The sequence below is a fragment of the Podarcis pityusensis genome, assembly GCF_964106645.2.
Source record: "Podarcis pityusensis genome assembly, chromosome: Z".
NCBI classification, from domain to species: Eukaryota; Metazoa; Chordata; class Lepidosauria; order Squamata; family Lacertidae; genus Podarcis; species Podarcis pityusensis.
The window spans coordinates 11,117,230-11,136,985 of record NC_138044.1 but is presented as its reverse complement, the minus strand read 5'-3'; the positions used below and the strand labels follow the sequence as shown (position 1 = coordinate 11,136,985).

The following is a 19,756-nucleotide window of genomic DNA, read 5'->3' as shown; positions in this document are numbered from 1 at the left end:
TGGAGCATAGCAATTGTGGCTAGTAGTGGTGACAGCCTTATTGTCCATGAATGTGTCCAACCCGCTTCCAAAGCCATCCAAGCTGGTGGCCATCACTGCCTCCTGTGGGACCAAGTTCCATAGTTTAACAATGTGCTTGCTATGTGAAAAAGTACTTTCTTTTATCTGCCCCAAATCTTCGCACATTCAGCTTCAAAATTTGCGTTTATGTACTACATTTAAATCCCTCCCTCCAAGGTGCTTGGGGTGCTGTACATGGTTCTGCTTCTTCCTGATGTCCCCCCCTCCCATTTTATCCTCATGATCACCCAATGCGGTTGACAAGATTGAGAAACAGTGTCACCCAATAAGCTTCACAGATGACTTAAACCTGAGTCTCTGCAGTCCTAGCCTAACACTCCAATCTAGAGGCAGACAACATGGTGCCCTTCAGATGTGGACCACAACTCCCATCATCTCCCAACATGGCCAATGATCAGGGTGCAGTGGTCCAGAGTCATGGGGGCATCGAAGACATGTTACTATTTCTGCAGCAGGGTCACTGTCTTCAGCATCCTAGAGCCACCCAACCAGCATACAAGGGGAGCCTTTTTTTTGCCACTGTACACTCAAAAGCCAAGACTTTAGGAACAAAAAAACACAAGGTGTTTCCATTTCAGGAGAATGGTGTGCAAGTTTTGTTCATGGAAAACACGATTCAAGTCGCTTCGAAGGAAGATATTGGAGCACTCCAAAACTTTCCCCCAATGTACATACAAATAAAATTGTGGATCTAGCTGAAAGGCCAGGACTGGACTGATTGTTGCAATGCATCTATTTGTTTGTTTGTTTATAATTATAGTATTTTATTATCTTAAAAGGGGCATGGCTGTGAAGGGCGCGACTGTGGCTATCATGAAGGGACCCTGTACTTCTGAATTTGCCACTACGCTACTGGCAGCCCCTAACATCTGAAAGGCTCTGCACTGGCTACCCCCAACGTCACTTCTACACCACACTGTCAGCAATGTGTGTAGTGAAGGCACCACATGGCATCCTCATTCAAACCCAGAGAAAACCTTCACAGTCTTCTGAGTGGATTCCAGTTTTTCAGCTTCCTGCCCCAGTCATCCTTCCAGGTGTGTTTACCTTTCTGATTCTTATTTTGCAGCGACTTCACAATGCTCTTAATTCTTCACATTTCTTTCCTACTTTCTTTATATAAAGAGAATCTAAGAGAAGTGAAATAATGGCATCAACCTGGCCGTAATCATACAGATGCTGAGGGACAGGAGAAATGTCCATTGCTGGGCAGTAAATGTGTACCAAGGCTTACAGAGCAGTATGGGACTCATTCCAGCTCCAAAGTGCCTCTATTTCAAGCAGTCGCCCCTGGATACCAGTCATTTCGGAAGCTGATAGAAAATTGCATCTGTCCCATTTCTTGGTATATATAAAAAGCCACCACAATTCTCATTGTGACTACTACCCCCAGGCTCACCCTCATTGCAATTGACATTCTGTGAACCCTTCTGAAGTTAATAGGGAGGGAGAGAAGAATTCAAAGAACTGCTTTACATGGAGTAGTCAAATTGTTCCTTCCTTCCTTCCTTCCTTCCTTCCTTCCTTGTAAAATCATATGAAGCTATTTTGTCAGTGGGTGTTCATCCTCTCCAGTAGGGATCAGAGAGATACCTGATTCAGTTCTCATTTGAAAAGAATATATTACCGAATTTGCACTTTCCGAAACAACATGAAGGCCACCCTTTGAAATTCGCACTTCTCCAAATTTTGCAACTGCTTCGCCAGCCAAGTAATGTATACAAAAAGGTATGCACACAGGGTAAGGTGTGCATATATTCGTGAAAACAGCACACAGAAATGCATTCTATTAGGGTGAATTGCTTTGGAAAAATGTGTGTATGAGGCACAATTGCATACAAAAGAGTGCATACTAGAAGAAATTCACATGAAAATGCTGGGGGGGGGCAGTTCACAAGGACTTTTTTTAAAAAGAAAATCGCAGACATGGAAATGTGGGAGAACTGGTAAAATGAAAAAGAGAGAGAAAACAAAAACTGACATATTCCCCCTCCCTGCTCTAGTAGTACGCATGCATGTTGGTGCACACTCACAGATGCAAAGGCCCTATGAAACAAAAACCCCAGAGCCCCTTTAGCATCATGGCTCCAGCTGCAGAGTCCATGGGATTCTGGCCAAATCTATAGTGCCAGAGAGACCGCTAGCATGGGCAGACCCTTTTGCTAAAGTGTTTGGAGCACATCATCCTGAGGAATACACCAGCCATTGGCCTCCCTGAATTTTGCTTTTATTCTCATTGCCTCCCTGCAAAGTCATTCCACATAAAACAATGGCCGCACTCCAAACTGGCTGAAATTGACAGAACAGCTCTGCTCCTGCCAGTGACGCAGGCCAAGAAAGCATCTGAAAGAGTTTTCTCAAAGGTTTCCCTGCTGGGTCGGCTTAAGTGCTGCTTTCATATCCCTCTCACCTAAGTCCTTTTTTCTTCCATTAGTTGTAAGGGATACATCTCAACAACCAGACGGTGTAATGAGCCTACCTGAATGGGAACATTTCCTTGGAAGCACACCCAGCCCAAGGAGGACAAAGGGACAGTAGTTTAAGTCTATTGACAAAGCACGTGCTTACAGTAGCTCCTAAAGCACACAGAAGACACACACATGCTTCTGGCAAGTAAGTACCATATTTTTTGCTCCATAAGACACACTTTTCTCCTCCTAAAAAGTAAGGGGAAATGTCTGTGCGTCTTATGGAGCGAATGCGTGGTCCCTGGAGCCAAATTTCCCACTGTTTCGTGGGGCCGCAATGGTGCAAAAACGTGGTTACAAAGCACGGATCCACATGGATCCTCAGGATTTTTGCATTGGGCTACCCCAAACTCACCGTCAAATCACATATCATGTCTGTGGCCACAGCATGAACCACAAAAATCATACATCCACTGTTTCGTTCAGAATATTTTGTTTGTTTGTTTGTTTCCCTCCTCTAAAAACTAGGTGCATCTTATGGTCAGGTGCATCTTATGGAGCGAAAAATACGGTACCTAGCATCCCCTCTCCAGGCTTCTCCTCCGAGCTGGAGTTGGAGCAAGAGTACAACTGCACCTCCACCCAGACTTAAGTGCCCTCGCCTGAAGGGGCACATGCAAGCAATTTCTCCTGCATGGCGACTTCTACACAGAAGCTGCTGCTGTGCTTGCCTTTTCAATCCCTCCTGGTCCTTGGGCATAGCAGACAAATGTGTGGAAGGGGTTCTACTGACCTGGCTCACTCTTCCTTCATTTCTGATGAGCCTGGCACCTCCTGCCCTGTCTTCAACTGCTCAGAGTGACTCTTCAGCCCTGGCTCCTGCCTCGCAGGACTAGATCAGCCTCATAGGACTAGATCAGCCTCTGCCACATACACCTTGGAGCCCTGCCAGTCCCTGGCATTGCCACACCACAAGAAAACAGAATGCACTGAGCATTTTTGGCTGCAGATATTGTGGGGCTCATCCTTCAAAACCATTTCCTCTGCTGCTGTTTTCCAGCAGTTTAAAAATTAAATAAAAATCAACATTGTACACACCTCCTCTCCTGTCCATTGATTAAAACTCAAGGCAATGAAAAAGGGAAAGCCTCCAGCATTTTAATTCTATAGGCTTGGGGTGGCGCCTTGAAAGGACAACTTAGCCAGGAGTTCAAACTTTATTTGGTCTTGAATCAGAACAGAACTTGAACCATCATTAGAAAGTCCCTGCTGAACTTGATACAAGAACAGGGTTGTTGTTTTATGTTGCTTATGCAAATGTCCAGAGATGAGAAGGAACGTCCAGGATGAAAGACCAGTCTGAAAGGCTAGCAATCCAATCCATTGAAATTAAAGAGATCTCAGGAGAAGTTTGACTGGCTTCATAATGCAGCAGCCGGATGGTTACCTAGGAGACATTCTGAAAATATCACCCCAGTGTTATTCCAGTAACTAGTTAGGCCCATGGGGCAGAGATTGCCAACCACTGTCTGAGTCACACAGGTTGCTAATTTGCTTCTTGGTGTGACTCAAACTGCGACTCTTAAGTTAGGCTTAAAAGAAAGGGGTACCTGTAATTGTGAGACTGATAGGGTGCTGCTTTTAGAGAAGCCATGTGAACTCTCAGGCACGACTGCAAAGTGGGATGATGAGGAATGGAGAGACTCCTTCGTGGGGATGGTTGAACCTGTTGATTTCATTTCTCCATTTCTCATTTTTTTTGCTCTTAAGTTCAGTTCAAGACATTTCCAGATGGGTTTCCATTTTTCTATGTCCTTACAAAAATTCAGGAGCAAATTTCCCCTCATATATATATGTCTAACATGCAATTCTGCCCAGTACACAAAGCAATTTTTGTAAAGCAAATTCCCCTGATAACAATGCATTTTTGTATGGTATTTTTGAAATTACAGTGGTACCTCTGGTTAAGAACTTAATTCGTTCCGGAGGTCCATTCTTAACATGAAACTGTTCTTAACCTGAGGTACCACTTTAGCTAATGGGGCCTCCCGCTGCCACCAAGTGATTTCTGTTCTCATCCTGAAGCAAACTTCTTAACCCGAGGTACTATTTCTGGGTTAGTGGAGTCTGTAACCTGAAGCGTCTGTAACCTGAAGCGTCTGTAACCTGAGGCACCACTGTATATGCATTTTTATGCACACTTTACCCTAGTGTGTGTATTATTGTATGGCTTGGGATGCCAACAACTAACTTCTACTCAAAGCAGATCCAAGGAAATGAATGGGCCTAAGTTGATCATGCTCATCAATTTCAATGCGCCTACTCTGACTGGGACTAAAATTGAATGCAACCCATGACACAGCTGGATAACTGTGCTGTGAAATTCATAGAGCTGCAAGTTTCAAAGGATGGGTGTGTTTTGGTCCATGTATTGTTTTGGAAAGTGAAATTGGGTAAGTTCATTCCTGCACTGCACAAGGTTGGACTAGACTGCCCTTGGGGTCCCTTCCAATCCTACAATTTTATGATTTTATAGGCAAACAGAATTTATTTTACTCCACCACCCCTAATCCTGGGGTAAACTGATGAAGTTAAACAGGTCTTAGTGCTGCTGGTACCTGGATGGGAAACTGCCTAAGACATGTAGGCCACCTTAGGTTCCCTAATGGAAGAAAAGTGGAGTATTAATGCAATAAATTAAGTAAAGACAATGAGAACACTGCAGCTGCTCATGCAGCTCAGTGACAGAGCATCTGGTTTGCCTGCAGAAGGTCCCAAATTCAAACCCTGGCGTCTCCAGATTACAATAGGATCCAGTTTAAGGAAAAGGGTACAGTCATACCTCGTGTTGCGTTCCGCTCTTCTTATGGACTTTCAGCTTACAAACGCGGCAAACCTGGAAGTGTTTACTTCCAGGTTCGCCACCCGCACATGCGCAGAAGCAATCTGCGTGCTATGCACATGCCCAGAAGTGCTCGATCGCGTCACGCACATGCGCAGAAGAGGCGCTCTAGTTGCGGACTTTTCGGGGTGCAAATGGCACCCCAAAACAGATTAAGTCCGCAACTAGAGGTACCACTGTATCTTGACTTGAAACTCTTGGACAGCAGCTGCCAATCAGAGTGGCCGATGCTGAGTGGATGCACAAGTAGCATTAAGCAGCTTCCTGCATTTCCCAGGGCAAATATATAACCGAATTTTCTACCCAGCAGGTTAAATTGGAGAGATACAACCTTGCAATAATAATAATGATGATGATGTTGATAATAAAATCAAAAGACTGATGCATGTTTGAATGAACAAATAACCTCTGTTTTGGAACATTTCACTATCAAGATCATTTTGGGGGGAGGGGTCTTTGCAGGTGGTTGAGCAAAGCTCTCGGGACCCAAAGGGGAAACTGTCAGCACCTCTGAAGCTCCGTCTTTCCCCCCTTGTTTTCAAATTAAGTCCATTCTTCAAATGACAAAGAGAGATAAGCCCTCTGAACCACCTGCCTGCCTCCTCTGCAGAAGCAGGACCCAAGGCCTAATCATCTCCTAGTCCTAGGCCAGATATTTTATGCTCACGAAAGGCAAGATCCTAGATAAGGGCCGAGGAGAGGCCAGCTGGCTTTCCAGGAAGCGTTTTCTAAGGACAGTGCCCATTTCTTTCAGCCTTTGTATCTGCTTTCCGCGTGTGACAGAGTCACAAAGAAAATAAATATCCAAAATGACCATCCCCAAATGCTGTGTTTATTTGTTTGTGCCCTGCCTTTAAGAACAGAAACGCTTTCAAGGCAATTTACAAAGAAATAAAAGGAACAATATTTTAAGGTAAAAATGCAGCAGCAGAAATGTATATGGACCTAATGTAAGATCAGTCCAGAAACAGCTTTGCCGACAAATCCATGGAGGATACACTTAACAATGACTAACTAATCATAATTCCTGTGTTTCCTCCAGTATGCCCTTCTGAAAACTAGTTGTTGGGAATACCGTGGGGAGAACGCTGTTGTGCTCAGGTCCTGCTTGTGAGTTGAAGTGGATAACATAACCCAGCAAAGCTCTTCTCAGGTTCTTATTATCAAAGCATGCTTAATTCCATACTTAAATGCCATGTGGCTCGATGTTAAGCTGTTAGGGAAGGGAATTCCACAGCTGTGGAGCCACTACTAATAAGACCCTATCCCCGGTACTGATGAACCTAAATTCTGCTAATGACAGAACAGAGAAGAAAATGAACTCAAAAGGCCTGAGTAAGTCCTTATGAGCCCGGACTATCCTCTGAATTATCTGATCTTAGACCATTCAGAGCAGAGGTGGCCAATGTGCTGGACTCTAGATATTTTTGGACTCCAAAGCCCATCATCCTCAACTATTGGCCTATTGAGCTGGGCACTGAAGTCCAAAATTTGTAGGTCACCACATGGGTTATTTCTGATTTAGAACTCTAAAGGTTCACCAGAAGTTTAAACTGAGCCCAGAAACAAGCTGACTTGCTAGCTTTCTGTGGTAGCTGCATTTTGAATCAATTGACATTTCCGGCTGTCTTCCGATGCAAGAGTGAAGAGTGCCTCTCATAACACACATCCTGAAAGGCAATAAAAATGAGGCATAAAACAGCACAGAATTTTTTAAAATGAACAAACACAGGGAGCCACCAATTAAAAGACTAAGACAGTATTTTTTTATTTTTTTATTTTTTTAAAAAAGGCGGGGGGGGGGGATAAAGCACTACATCTTTGGGGAAGTCATTCTATAATTAGTCTGCTAGCCCAATAGGTTCTTTCCATGGCAGTCACCTATTGCAGCTATCTTTGGAGAGGCACCCAGAGAAGGTTTTCTGGCTTAGTAGGTATGGGAAGAGGCAAACCTTAAGGTAGCCTTGTCCCAAACCACAAGGAGGCTTAAAGGTAGAAAAGCAGTATTATGAACTGCTCCTAGAAACAGACCGGAAGTAGGTGGTGGCAATGAAGCATTGGCATAATGAGTTGTATCCAATGTTAGTCATACTCAGAGTAGACCCATTGAAATTGATGGACATGATTAACTTGGCACCATTAATTTTAATGGCTCTACTCCAGCTAAATTCTACTAGTAGAAATTAGTTGGAGACAACCCAATATGTTCAATTGTCCAGTCCCAGTGAATAATCTTGCAACTATATTCCGGATTAACTGACGGTTTCAAAGACAAATGGTGGATGTTTCAGTTCAAATTAAGGATGAACCTGCTAAAGCTTGAGGGTGCAGCAGCCACGTTACCTTCAGAAAAGTCTACGGTTCAGTTTCCAACTACAAGGATCAAGTCAGCTAGCAGATGACAAGAAAGACTTGGGAAGCCAATTTATGCTGAGTCAGATCCATTGGTCCATCTAGCACAATATTGTCTACATCAGGGGTTGGCAAGGTTTACCTCACCTGAGCCGCTTCACTTCAGCAAGGATCCCTCCGTGGGCCGGATTGCCCGTGATTTCCGGCGTCTGCGCAGATGCGAATTTCAGCGCCGTGAAAGTGAGTCCTCGTGCCACGCTGCGTCGGTTTAGTGCAGCGCATGGGGACTCGCCGAGTGGGCAGCTCGGTTCAGGAGTGGCTCGTGGGCCAGTTAAACGACCCCCATGGGCTGCTTGTGGCCCATGGGCCTTAGGTTGCCGACCCCTGGTCTACAGAGTATGGCAAGGACTCTCCAGGATTTCCATCAGATGGTCCTTTGCAGCCCAACCTGGAGGTGTCAGGGATTGAATCTGGGATTTCTGTATGCAAGCCAACTGCTCTACCACTGAGCTATGCCCTGCATAGCAACACAGGAAGTTGCCTTACATCCCATCCAATATTTCTGGATGGGCAAATGAGACAAACACACACAGCCCAAACTTCTCGCTCTTTCTCCCAACCCTCGCATCTGAATTTGCATTCTTTCCCACCTTCCCCCCGCCTGAATTCCTTACTCTTACTACCATCTATCCTGCCTGAAGTTGTGCTCTTTCTTGCCCCCACCTGTCCAATCTTCATGAAGCAACCACCCCTTCCCTGCCGCTTTACCTTCACTGGCTGTCTTGCCACCGCTGTGGCTGCTGTGACTAGGCCTCAGCTGTAGGCCTTCTTTTGGCCTTCTTGTGGCCTATTCTGCCTTGCCACAGCTGGCGGAAGTGGTGTGCCCGCTTCCAGAAGAGTGCTATGCCCGCTTCCAGGTATACTGTGGTGGTAGCAGAGGCCATGGTGACAGTGGAAGAGGTCATGGCAGAGGTTGCTCCGGCCACCCCAGAAGAGGTGGCAGAGGCGAGGAGGGAGAAGTGGGACCTGCTGGAATTCAAGCAGAAGCAGGAGCGGCTTCTGTTAATCTTTTACTGTTAAGTTGTGGGTGAACATATCAGACGACACAGCGATTCTTCAAACAGCTCTTGTTTATTCACAGGCCAGAACAGAACTGAACTGAAGGGTTCAGCCAGCCTACTTATATAGAGCTCCACTACAACGCAATAGTAACCACTTTCTGTAACTATCCAATCACTGAACGTCACTTTCAATCCCTTATTTGCATAAGTGGACCTGAGTGAAAACTATCTACAGTATCCCCCTGCTGGCCCAAGGTGAGAACTTCAGTACATAACAGTTACATCCCACTCAATTCAGATGGACTGGGTACTAGGACCATAGTGTACACTGACCCGCAACAGCTCTCCAGGATTTTAGACAAGGGACCTTCTCATCCAGTCTAGAGATGCTGGGAACTGAACCTGGGACCTTCTGCATGCAAGGAAGATGCTCCCCCACTATGCTATGGCCCTTCTCCATGGCATGTCTCTCCCTGAGAAGCCACTGGCAGCTGGAGTACCCAATACTGGGTTAGATGCATCTGGTATAAGGCATATTTCCAAGTTCCTGATGCCTTCTAAAATAAAGGGCTGAGGGGTACACCAAAGAATTTCTGTGCTAAGCATTCATTCAACTTACGTAACAGTAATTTATTTCAGAGAGAGAGAGAAGCCACCTATTTCTAAAACAACAACAAATGGAATATGACCTTAATCTGGTGTGACACTAATAGTTTGCAGGTTGCACTCAGCAAGTAGGCTCTAAATATCTCACTGGCTCAATGCAAAATATCTGAATGACTCCTGGGCACACCAGCAGTGGTGTGTGCGCTCCCAGCACCAGCAAATTGCACAGAATGCCTGGAGAAAGAACACAGCCTGCTTTCGGATAGGCCAGCCAGAAAAAGCCGTTCTGCTCTGGCCAATGAGCTGCTCCCTTCTCAGCTGAAAATTCCCCTCCTGAAAAATGAGGTGTGGCCCAGTTTTTGCAGGGGGAAATCACATGATACGGGCATGAACCCCTTCGCTAGCCAAAAACAGAGTCTCAGAACAGCTGTTTGCCATTTTGTCTCTCATGTACATGCCGCCCTGCCCTCCATCTGAGCATTTCCCTATGTTCCCTTTAATATTCCTCTCTTGCTTTCAAACACCTCCCTGTGCCAACTTCCTTCAAAACCCTGTTATGGAGTCACAGTTTCGTATAAATATCCTTTGCAGCTAGCCAGGTGCTCTACAGCCATCTGAAACCTTGAAGCCGGTGAGCCTTGGACTTGGTTATTTTAACACATTTGCAAATACGTGCCTATTTTATAGTTTTGTTTTTCATCTTTGCCTGTTGTTATAATTGTTCTCTCCATTTTATAGGCATTTTTTATTATTATATAAAATATAATAATATAATAACAATAACAATAGCAATAATAATAATAATAATAATAATAATAATAATAATAACTTCACAAAAAAGAATAAGAATAAGCTAGTGTAGTGGAGAAAGCCAAAGCCTCCTAGAGCCGACTGCATGTCATCTAAGCAGGCCTTTGCAATCTGCAGAAACGTTTTGTCCCAAGCCCGGGAAAAGCCCCGCACGTTTTCTATTGGCTGTCCCAAGACAATCAACCCCATTAATTTATCAGAGAGGGACCTGCTTTTTCACTTGTAAAGCCAACAGCCACTCAGCAAGCAACAAAGGCCACCTTCAAAAAAAAGTCGCAAGCGACAACAGATGGGCCTTTGATTAGAAAGCTGTTTGAAATATTTCTCAATATCTTGAATCACCTGCCGAAGGTCAAGGGAGCTCTCTGCCACTTCACTCAAACTCTCCTTTCAACCTGGGCACTGCCCTTTTGCAGCAAGTTCTCAACCCAACATCTAGAAGGAGCTGCCAAATGAATCAGACCTGGACATCAGGGAAATGTGAAGGTGAAATCCTGCCTGCCTTTTGGACCCGACTGCCTACCTGTCTTTTCAGGTGAATGCCGATATTCCATACGGCTTGCCAGCTTGTCAGCTGCAAGGCAGGTGACCTTCCAGCCTGTGATGTGACAAGTTAATTAAAAAGACCAACCCTATGAAAAATGAAAGGGACCATAGGAGCACAAGCCTACAAACTAGATTGGGCTGGAAGGATCTGCTCTGCACAGCGATGGGGCTTTTGAAGTCACTTAACTCACCTGTTAATTTGCTTTTACCTTCTTTTAAGAGGGATTGAAGGTTGCTTCAATAGGATAAAGATGGCAAACATCAGTGGAAGCTTTGTTTAACTAAAATAGTGTAAGATGAACCCTGCTGGATCTGGCCAAATTGTTTTACTTGCTTTATTCATAAAAATGTCTCAAAGCAACTTACCAACACAATAGAAATACAGTGGTGCCTCGGGTTACAGACGCTTCAGGTTACAGGCGCTTCAGGTTACAGACTCCACTAACCCAGAAATAGTACCTCGGGTTAAGAACTTTGCTTCAGGATGAGAACAGAAATTGTGTGGCAGCGGCACAGTGGGAGGCCCCATTAGCTAAAGTGGTACCTCAGGTTAAGAACAGTTTCAGGTTAAGAGTGGACCTCCAGAATGAATTAAGTTCTTAACCCGAGGTACCACTGTACTCTAATCAATTACATAAACACAAAAACATAAAAACAACTCTTGGGACCTTAACAAACTGCAGCTCCCATAATTCTTTGGGGCATTCAATGTTGGGCAAGGAGGATGCGGTACTCCAGAGCAAATCTCTGTCTCGAATAAGATAAAAGCACCCCATACATAATCAGAGTTTTTCATTTTTCTATAAGCCACTTTCTTGATGGATGGGATAGGAATTAAGTAAGCAAAGGAACCAACAAACATAGGACATACCCAGCCAGACTATTATCGTTGGGGATCTGCTGTAAACAAGCAAATGTTGTGCCCCAAAAAAGAAAAAGTCAATTTCCAAAGGAATCCATCATTGGCCCAGCCTCTGTGCCCATAAACACTGCTCTACAAAGTCTGAGCACACTAATTTTTACAGTCATTTAAGGCGAAAAAACATCCAAGTGGCGGTATTCTACAGCATGCTTTTGACTTAATTTGCAGGAAATGAAACAATATCACTCAAGGGATCCGCATCTCGACAGCACCCTGCGCAAGGTAACCAAATTCTCTTGAATTGTATTCTTGTATTGTCACTGATGATCCCATAGGGTAATAGGAAAATCAAACACAGCCAGTCGCCAGAGTGACACAGTGGAGATTAATGTCAACTTTTATCTGTCAGTTTGACGAGCTCTCCCGCACTGGCATGAAATTTTAAAGGTGCGGTGTCAAAACAAAATGAAAAAGCCGTAATGTTCTCAATCTACTGTTCTCAGAGGGATAGGAGCAAAGGAGAGGAATAGAGAGAAATCAATTTAACGATCAAGAGCACGGATACTTGACTTTCTCTATTGCCTTGCTAGCTTGCTAGCTTTCCCCCTCCCACTCCCAGCCTGGAAATGGTTGTGGGTTTTATTTCTCGAAGCTAAATCACGAAACAATGCAAGGAAGGAAGGAAGGACAAATAATGTGGAAAAAGAAGTACACTCCGGATTTCAAATGCAACAGTTCGATTGTATTTTCCTTCATGTCTTTTTAAGGACAGGGGCACACAACTACTGCCAAAATGCAGTCCTATGTCATTCTCCTCCACTCTATCCCACCACCCCTGTGACAAAACCAAATGCACTCCATTAAACTGGCCACTGCTTCTAAAGATGGAGAAGGATGGAGAGCAATCATATCTCATCACCCTTTGTTGTTGTTTTCACATTCCGAGGAGAGGAGAAGAGAGGAGCTCACGACTGACATGCGTCACTCAGAGAAGGGCAAATCTGTCAATTTTGTTTTCCCTCAGTTTTGCATTGTTCCAATCTGAAGTTTCTCGTTGTTTCCAATTTTCCACATTTCCACATCAGTTTGCAATGTTTGTAAAACTCCTCATGAAAATTAGAACCAGCATTTTAGTGCAAATTTCTCTCAATATGCACATTCTGAATGCAGTTTTGACGTGCAAGCACATTTTTGCACATTTTGCATTTGTTGCAATTATTCTTCCAGTTTTGTATGTTATTTTGCATTTTTGTATGTTATCCATGCATTCATATGCACACTTTCCCCTAGTATATGTATTTTTGTCCACATTACTTGGCAAGAGAACTGCATTGCAAAATTCAGAGAAGCGTGCATTTCAATGATTTGCATATTTTTTAAGGAAGTATGAATCAGTTATGTTCACCTTGAAATGCAAAGTGAATTTCTTCCCCCGGCTCTAATCACTCATATAGTTTAATACAGCCCTTCCGCTTTGAATGAATGAATGAATTTTTATTTGCGTCAGACATCGGCTTCCTTCCGCTTCCTATAGCAGTACATGTCACCATCTACCTGTCCCCATTCTCACAGTGGTCACCTAGATGCTTCTACAGGAAGCCCACAAGGAGAACTTGAGCACAATAGCTCTCTCACCACCTGCAGTTTCCAGAAACTGGTATTCAGAAGCAATACTTCCTTTGACTGTGGAGGCGGAGCATAGCTATCATGGCTGATATCTAGTAGCCATTGATAGTTCTGGAGATCTTAAAAGAAACACACACTATTTTCGTTGGACTAATAAAGGTATTGTCCCACCATGGATTTGGCGTTTTCTTCTTCTTTATGAGTCAACATGGCTATCTCTACTTTTGATTACGTTGGCCAGAACACTGGAAATAGAAAGAAAACTGGTGGTTTTCATGAGTCCCCTGGAGAAGTTATGGAGAGGATGGTCAGGTTCTGAGGGGGAATGGAAAGAGCTCACGGAGTGGGAGGACCTTGGAGAGGGTTCTAGAGGGATGAAGAAGTGACTGCTGGACCCTAAGAAGGGTCTGAGCATACGGAGGGGGCCAGAGATTCAGGAAATGAAGATCTGAATCCATGGGAGGAACCAGGTACAGTGGCAGAGGAGTGCTCTGCCCTTCTGACATTGGGTAGCCCTAGTCAGACACCTCCTATGGTGGAGCTACCTCCAGCACCTCCTTCTTCAGGGGAGATGACTGAGACTAAATCAAACACTGAGCCTACATTGACATCACATCCATCTCCAAGGACATGAAGATGCCAGTGCTGACAGAATTCACAAACCCAACCCACTCAGAGGAGTGCCTGTTTGCTTGCCCAGTTCCAGGACATTGGCTGTTTGCCATGCTAAGGGCTGTGCCACCTCATTCTTCCAAAGGAAGGTGCAGGGGGCATGTTGCTTGTTGCATCAACATCTTAGCTTGACTTAGCCACCACTTATACACCTATTACACCTTGTAACTTTGCCTATGTACTGATCTGATTGATGCATTAAGGACTTTAGTGGAAACGGAACTGGGAATCTAAGTTCTTCATCTGGCAGTGGGGACCAGGACAGTGGTGGTGATGACAGTGGTGGATTTAGGGCAGCACGACCAGTTTCACTACACTGGATGCCAAGCCTAGGGGGTGCTGCAAGGCATTGCAACTATGAAGTAGTGAATTGAGCAGAATGGAAGACGAGAGGTGGGGGGCACCGAATTTTGTCCTCACACAGGGTGACACTGAAATTTGAAAGACCAAAGTCAGCCCCTGGTGATGATGATGAAAGCAGGAGTTGTTAGCTTAAGAAAATGTGAGCAAATGAAACTTATGGTGGGGTGGGGAGAAGAGCACACACAACAGCATCTGACCTTTGAAGTTCCCTTGAAAAATGCCTCATTGAAGGGAGTAATGAATGCAGGATTGAAACAATTTGATAAGCACCTACAGGTTATGCCTTTGGATAATTACAGGTTGTCACAGGGATGAGATGGAGATCTTGGACATGCTTATTACTTTAATTCACCGGTGGGAAGGTCATAACAGACCATCAAGGAGTTGTTTTTGATGGAAGGGCAACAGAGAAAAAACTTGGCAATTAAGAAGCACAATTCACATTTTTTTGAAATGAAGGAACCGGCCCTGTTCTCACAACCATACATAATGTTTTCACTCTGGGACAAAGGAGTGTAGCCCAAACTCAGCATAAGGCAGAGATGATGCCAAATAGATGTGCTGACTTTGAAATGGTAGCTCAAGTTGTTTGTGACTGCTGTTATTTTAAACAGCATGATTTTGCAATTCCCAGGATCTCCATTTTGGGAAGGGCAAAATGGACGTCTATTTCTCTCTTTCTCCCCCTCCCCCCTCCGGCTGTTACATATTGGTGCACCTATGAATTCCTTGGGAATGGAATAACTGTTGAACCACTCTGGAAGTAATAGGTCTTTGAAGGGACTAGGGGTCTTCTAAGGCAGAGATTTTAAACCTTTTGGAGTCTATGGCTCCCTTAACCAACTACATTATTTCTGCGGCACCCCTGTGGGGCTCAGGACCCAGTTATGTCACCCCTTGCCTGCAGGGCTGGCAGTCTCTCACCCTTTTTCGAACACCCTCCCTTGTGGAGTGTTCCCTCAGCCTCCTCTCCTCTCCCCTCTACTTGGGAGTCTTCTGAACAGCTGCTGCTGCCGTCCCTGGTCTCCAAGCTGCCCCCCTGCCCCACCCCAAAGAGAGGTGCCTCCCAGAGGCATCATTTGCCTGCAGAGCTTATAGCCAGGGCTGCTGCAATAAACAGCTGTGCAAGCCTTTGGGAGGCAGAGACGCAAGAAAGCATCAGAGAAGGGAGGGAAGGAAAGGGGGACAGGGGCCAATGCTGCCCACAGCACCCCGACCATCATTCAAGGCACCCCAGGGTGCCACAACATACTGGTTGAAAACCACTGTCCTAAGGTAAAAGTAAAGGACCCCGGATGGTTAAGTCCAGTCAAAGGCGACTACGGGGTGTGGCATTCATCTCGTTTTTCAGGCAGAGGGAGCCGGCATTTGTCCACAGACAGCTTTCTGGGTGGCTAGCATGACTAAACCACTACTGGCGCATGGAGGACCATGATGAGTGCCAGAGTGCATGCAAATGCTGTTTACCTTCCTGCCGCAGTGGTACCTATATATCTACTTGCACTGGTGTGTTTACGAACTGCTAGGTTGGCAGGAGCTGAGACAGAGCAACGGGAGCTCACCCCATCTTGCAGATTCAAACTGCCGACCGGCAATCCCAAGAGACTCAGTGGTTTAGACCACAGTGCCACCTGCATCCTTGTAGGGTCTCCTAATACCACTCAGCTCCCTTAACAAACTACAGCCCCCAGGATGCACTGGGAGAAGCCATGACTGTTTAAACCAATATGATACTGCTTTAAATGTATAATGCAGATGGGGCCAAAGTTCATCTTTGGGCAGTTAACGCTTTGTCACATCCTTGTAAATACCCTTAAACTACTCCTTCTGCTAGTTACTGAAGTAAGGCAGATTCATAAATAAATCTTCACTGTATCGTAGTTACATTAAGAAAACTATCTCCTGTGGAGAAGTTGCCACTGATACCAGGTGTAAGAAAGGAGCCAAGCACCTTTGTGTTCATTCAACTCCTTTTTAGTGTGGGAAGTCAAATGGGGAAATTTTGCAGCTGGAAAATCTGCTTTAAATATACACACATACTACCCACCTGGTGCATGAGTGTCCAGAGCTTTTCCAGGAAAAGTGGTGCTTTGGATGGGGAAAGAACTTTCTGAAATACAAACAAAAACAAAAACCAGGTCACCATCTTCAGAATTTTTTTTGCACAGCAGTATTCAAAATGCAAATAGCCGAGGCACATTAAATATTAAACAAAAAAGACGCACTTCCTGTTTTGTAATTAAAACTCTTATTTCATATTTCACACTGTGCTATGGAGAGGTCACCATGTAATACTGCAAGGTTTCACAGCTTCCTTGTTTGCAAATAAAGTGTGTGGGAACAAGTAGAAAAGGAGGGGGTGGGGTGAAGCATCCATCAAAATTCATATATTAGTGAAAATAACATACAAAAATACATTATTTGGGGGAAATTGTTTTGCAAAAAAAGTGTGTATTAGCCTAAATTGCATACCATTGTGTATTTTGGTATAGTTCATTGCATTAAAATGCTGATGAATTTTCATGACCAGTGCTTCTGTATAAAAAAAAAGCAAAAAAGCAAAATGATGTGGAATTGCAGAGAACCTAACTTAAGTTTCAGCAGGTGAGAAACAGAGGCACCAAAATTGAACAATTTGCCCATCCCTAATGATCTTCCATCACTCTGCCCAAACTGTAATCTCCATAGGCAGTGGTCTGACTTTTTACATATATATAATACTGGAAAATGTTAGGTTTGTAGATGATGCTGTAGAAATAACTGCAATGGCAATAACAGCAATGTTATTGTCATTGCAGGAGGAGAGGCTCAGTGGCAGAGCACATACACAAGGTCTCCAGTTAAATCTTTGGTGTCTCTTGTACAAAGAATCAAGGCACAGGTAATGTGAAAATTTGCCTCTGCCTGAAACCCTAGGGAGCCCTTGCAAAGAAAAGCAGTCACTGATGGGATAGATGGACAAAACATGTGACATGTTATAAGGCAGCTTTCTATGTCCTGTCACAGGATGGGAATCCCTTAGGGGGGAAAGTCATCATTACACAATGATGCAGAGAATGCTTTGCAAGCAGAAGGGATCAGGTTCAGCCCTCAGTATTCTCACCAAGAGCAGCCTTTGCAAACCCAGTGACCTCCAGATGTTTCGAATGACAACTCCTGCTATTTGCAGCCAGCATTGGGAACGTTGTGCTGGCAGGGACTGATGATGGGAGTTGTGATCCCGATCTCTGAATAGCACCATGTTGACGAAGGTTAAGTTAAAGGACTTCCATGCAGTGGTGAACCTGGATACTCCCAGACCCTGGACTTAATGGCCATATGTGAGCCCCCCACACTTTAAAGCAGAGATAGGGAAAACCTGTGGTCTTCCAGATGCTGCTGGACTCCCATTATCCTTGATGGCCATGTTGGCTGGGGGCAATGGGAGTTAGAGTCCAGCGTCTAGAGTCTCAACCACTGCTTTAGATTCCCTCTCTTTAGATTCTAAAGTTTAGATGGCAAAGTATATTACTTTCCTTACTTCAAAATGTGGTATGTTGGTCCTGGGGTGTTAGGGGGCTCTCCTGCTTATTCTGCTGCAATTGTGCCCCAAAGTCTTGCCCTGATCTTCAAGGGTACCATTGTGGTGAAGGACCACAATGGAAGAGCATCTGCTTTGCATGCAGAACGCCCCAAGTTCAATTCCCAATTGCATCTCCAGGTAGTACTGGGGAAGAACCCTATCTGAAACCTGCTGCCAGTCACTATAGACAATGCTGAGGTAGATGGACCAGTGGTCTGACTTGGTGTGGGGCAGTTCCTATGTTCCGAGGATCATAGGAAGCTTCCATCTACTCAGTCAGACCATTGGTCCATCTAGCTCAGTATTATCTACACTGACTTATCTATATATAGTATTATCTATACTATACCACAGAGTTTTGGGCTAGAATGAATCTGACCACAGCTCTCCGGCATCCCGGAGGAGGTCTTTCCCAGCTCTGCCTGGAGATACTGGGGACCTTCCGCATGCAAGGCAGATCATTTACCGCTAAGTTACAGTCCTTCCCCTGTGTAAGGGTAGCAAAGCTGGGGAGGCCGCCAACCTGAGAGCCAACTACCTGTCAAGGAGACAAAACATGACTGGGATTGAACCAATAATCACAGAATCAGTAAGGAAAAACCTTTGACAATGCACAGTTGAGCCACTGCAGCACCAGAAGCCAGTAGACGCAGTCCTCATTTCCAACCACTTTCTTTCCTCTTTGCCTGTTTCAAGCTTCCAAATTCTACAGGGCAAACTGGGCACCGGTGCAGGTTTCAGAGCATTCTCATCCCATCAATTGATGGGTCTCTCTCTCTCTCTCTCTCTCTCTCTCTCTCTCTCTCTCTCTCTCTCTCATAGGTAATCACATCCCCTAGGGCATACGGGGTTCACATATTTCCTAGGGATGGGCAAATCTGTCCATTTCAGATTCAGTTTCTCAGTTCCCCCGCCTCTTACGCTCAGTTCTACGCATTTCCACATCTGGCTGCATTAAAAAAAATGATAATTCGTCAGCCTTTCCGTAGGAATTTCTCCTCATATACAAGTTTTTGCATGCAGTTTGGCTAGTAAACACACCTGCAAAGCAACTTCCCTGAATTGTAGTGCATTTGTGTGTGTCTTCTTTTCCCCAATATATGCATTTTATGCACACTTTACCCTAGTATTTGCATTTTTCTACTCATTGCTCAGCTGGAAAACTGCACAGCAAAATTTGAAAGACAACTGTGTTTTGGTTTGTGTATTGTTTTGGAAAGTGCAAGTTAGGTACGGTTCACCTTTAAAATGTGAACTGATTTCTCCCCTCATTCCTAAACCTTTTGTGCCTGTTGAGCTGGTATATGCAGGTTATAGAAGACTGACATGAGGTTCTGCATAACATAATATAACATAACATACAGAACAACATAACATCATAACATAACAACATAGCATAACATAACATAAACATAACATAACATCATCATCATTTGAAGCAGAATTTCAATGTCTCTTGTTTTATCCAATGATTCTTCATTCATTAAATAAGCTCTGTGCTTGCTCTTTTTGCACCAAATGCTGGGAAGGTGAGCAGTGGTTTGGCAGCCTTAGGCTTCAGCGCCATCTGCTGCTCAGACAACATATGTAACTTCCTTTATATATCAAGGTGGGCTTTTCTTCTGCCTATTTCTTTTGCTTGCAAAATAGTTGCCTGCCTGCGTGTCTTATCTATCTATTTCACATATATCCTACCTTTCCCCCCACAGAGCTCAAGATGTGGAGCCCAGAATTCTCCCCACTCCTCAGTCCCTGCAGCAACTCTGTGAGATAGGTTAAGCTGAGAGGCAGCGACTGGCCCAAGGTCACCCAGTGAGCTTCACAGCCAAGTGAGGATTTGAACCCTGATCTTCCCAGCTCCTAGTCCAACACATCACTGTCTGTTCCCCAAATGGCAGTTGGAGA

The 19,756-nt window shown here is 44.6% G+C and overlaps 1 long non-coding RNA gene across 4 annotated transcripts in view; it reads right to left on the bottom strand.

Moving 5' to 3' along the window:
* LOC308467928 overlaps window positions 1-19,756 on the bottom strand; it is a 196,152-nt gene that overhangs the window by 160,887 nt on the left and 15,509 nt on the right. For 2 of the 4 annotated variants that reach the window (XR_013981369.1, XR_013981370.1), the window contains exons 4-5: window positions 16,337-16,399; window positions 5,715-7,061 (exon numbers count right to left, since the gene is read on the bottom strand). The exons of 1 other annotated variant lie outside the window; for it this stretch is intronic. This is a non-coding gene — a long non-coding RNA (uncharacterized lncRNA). Of the gene's footprint in view, window positions 1-5,714; window positions 7,062-8,511; window positions 8,773-16,336; window positions 16,400-19,756 lie in introns of those variants that run through there. One more of the 4 variants, XR_013981368.1, reaches the window with a different exon arrangement.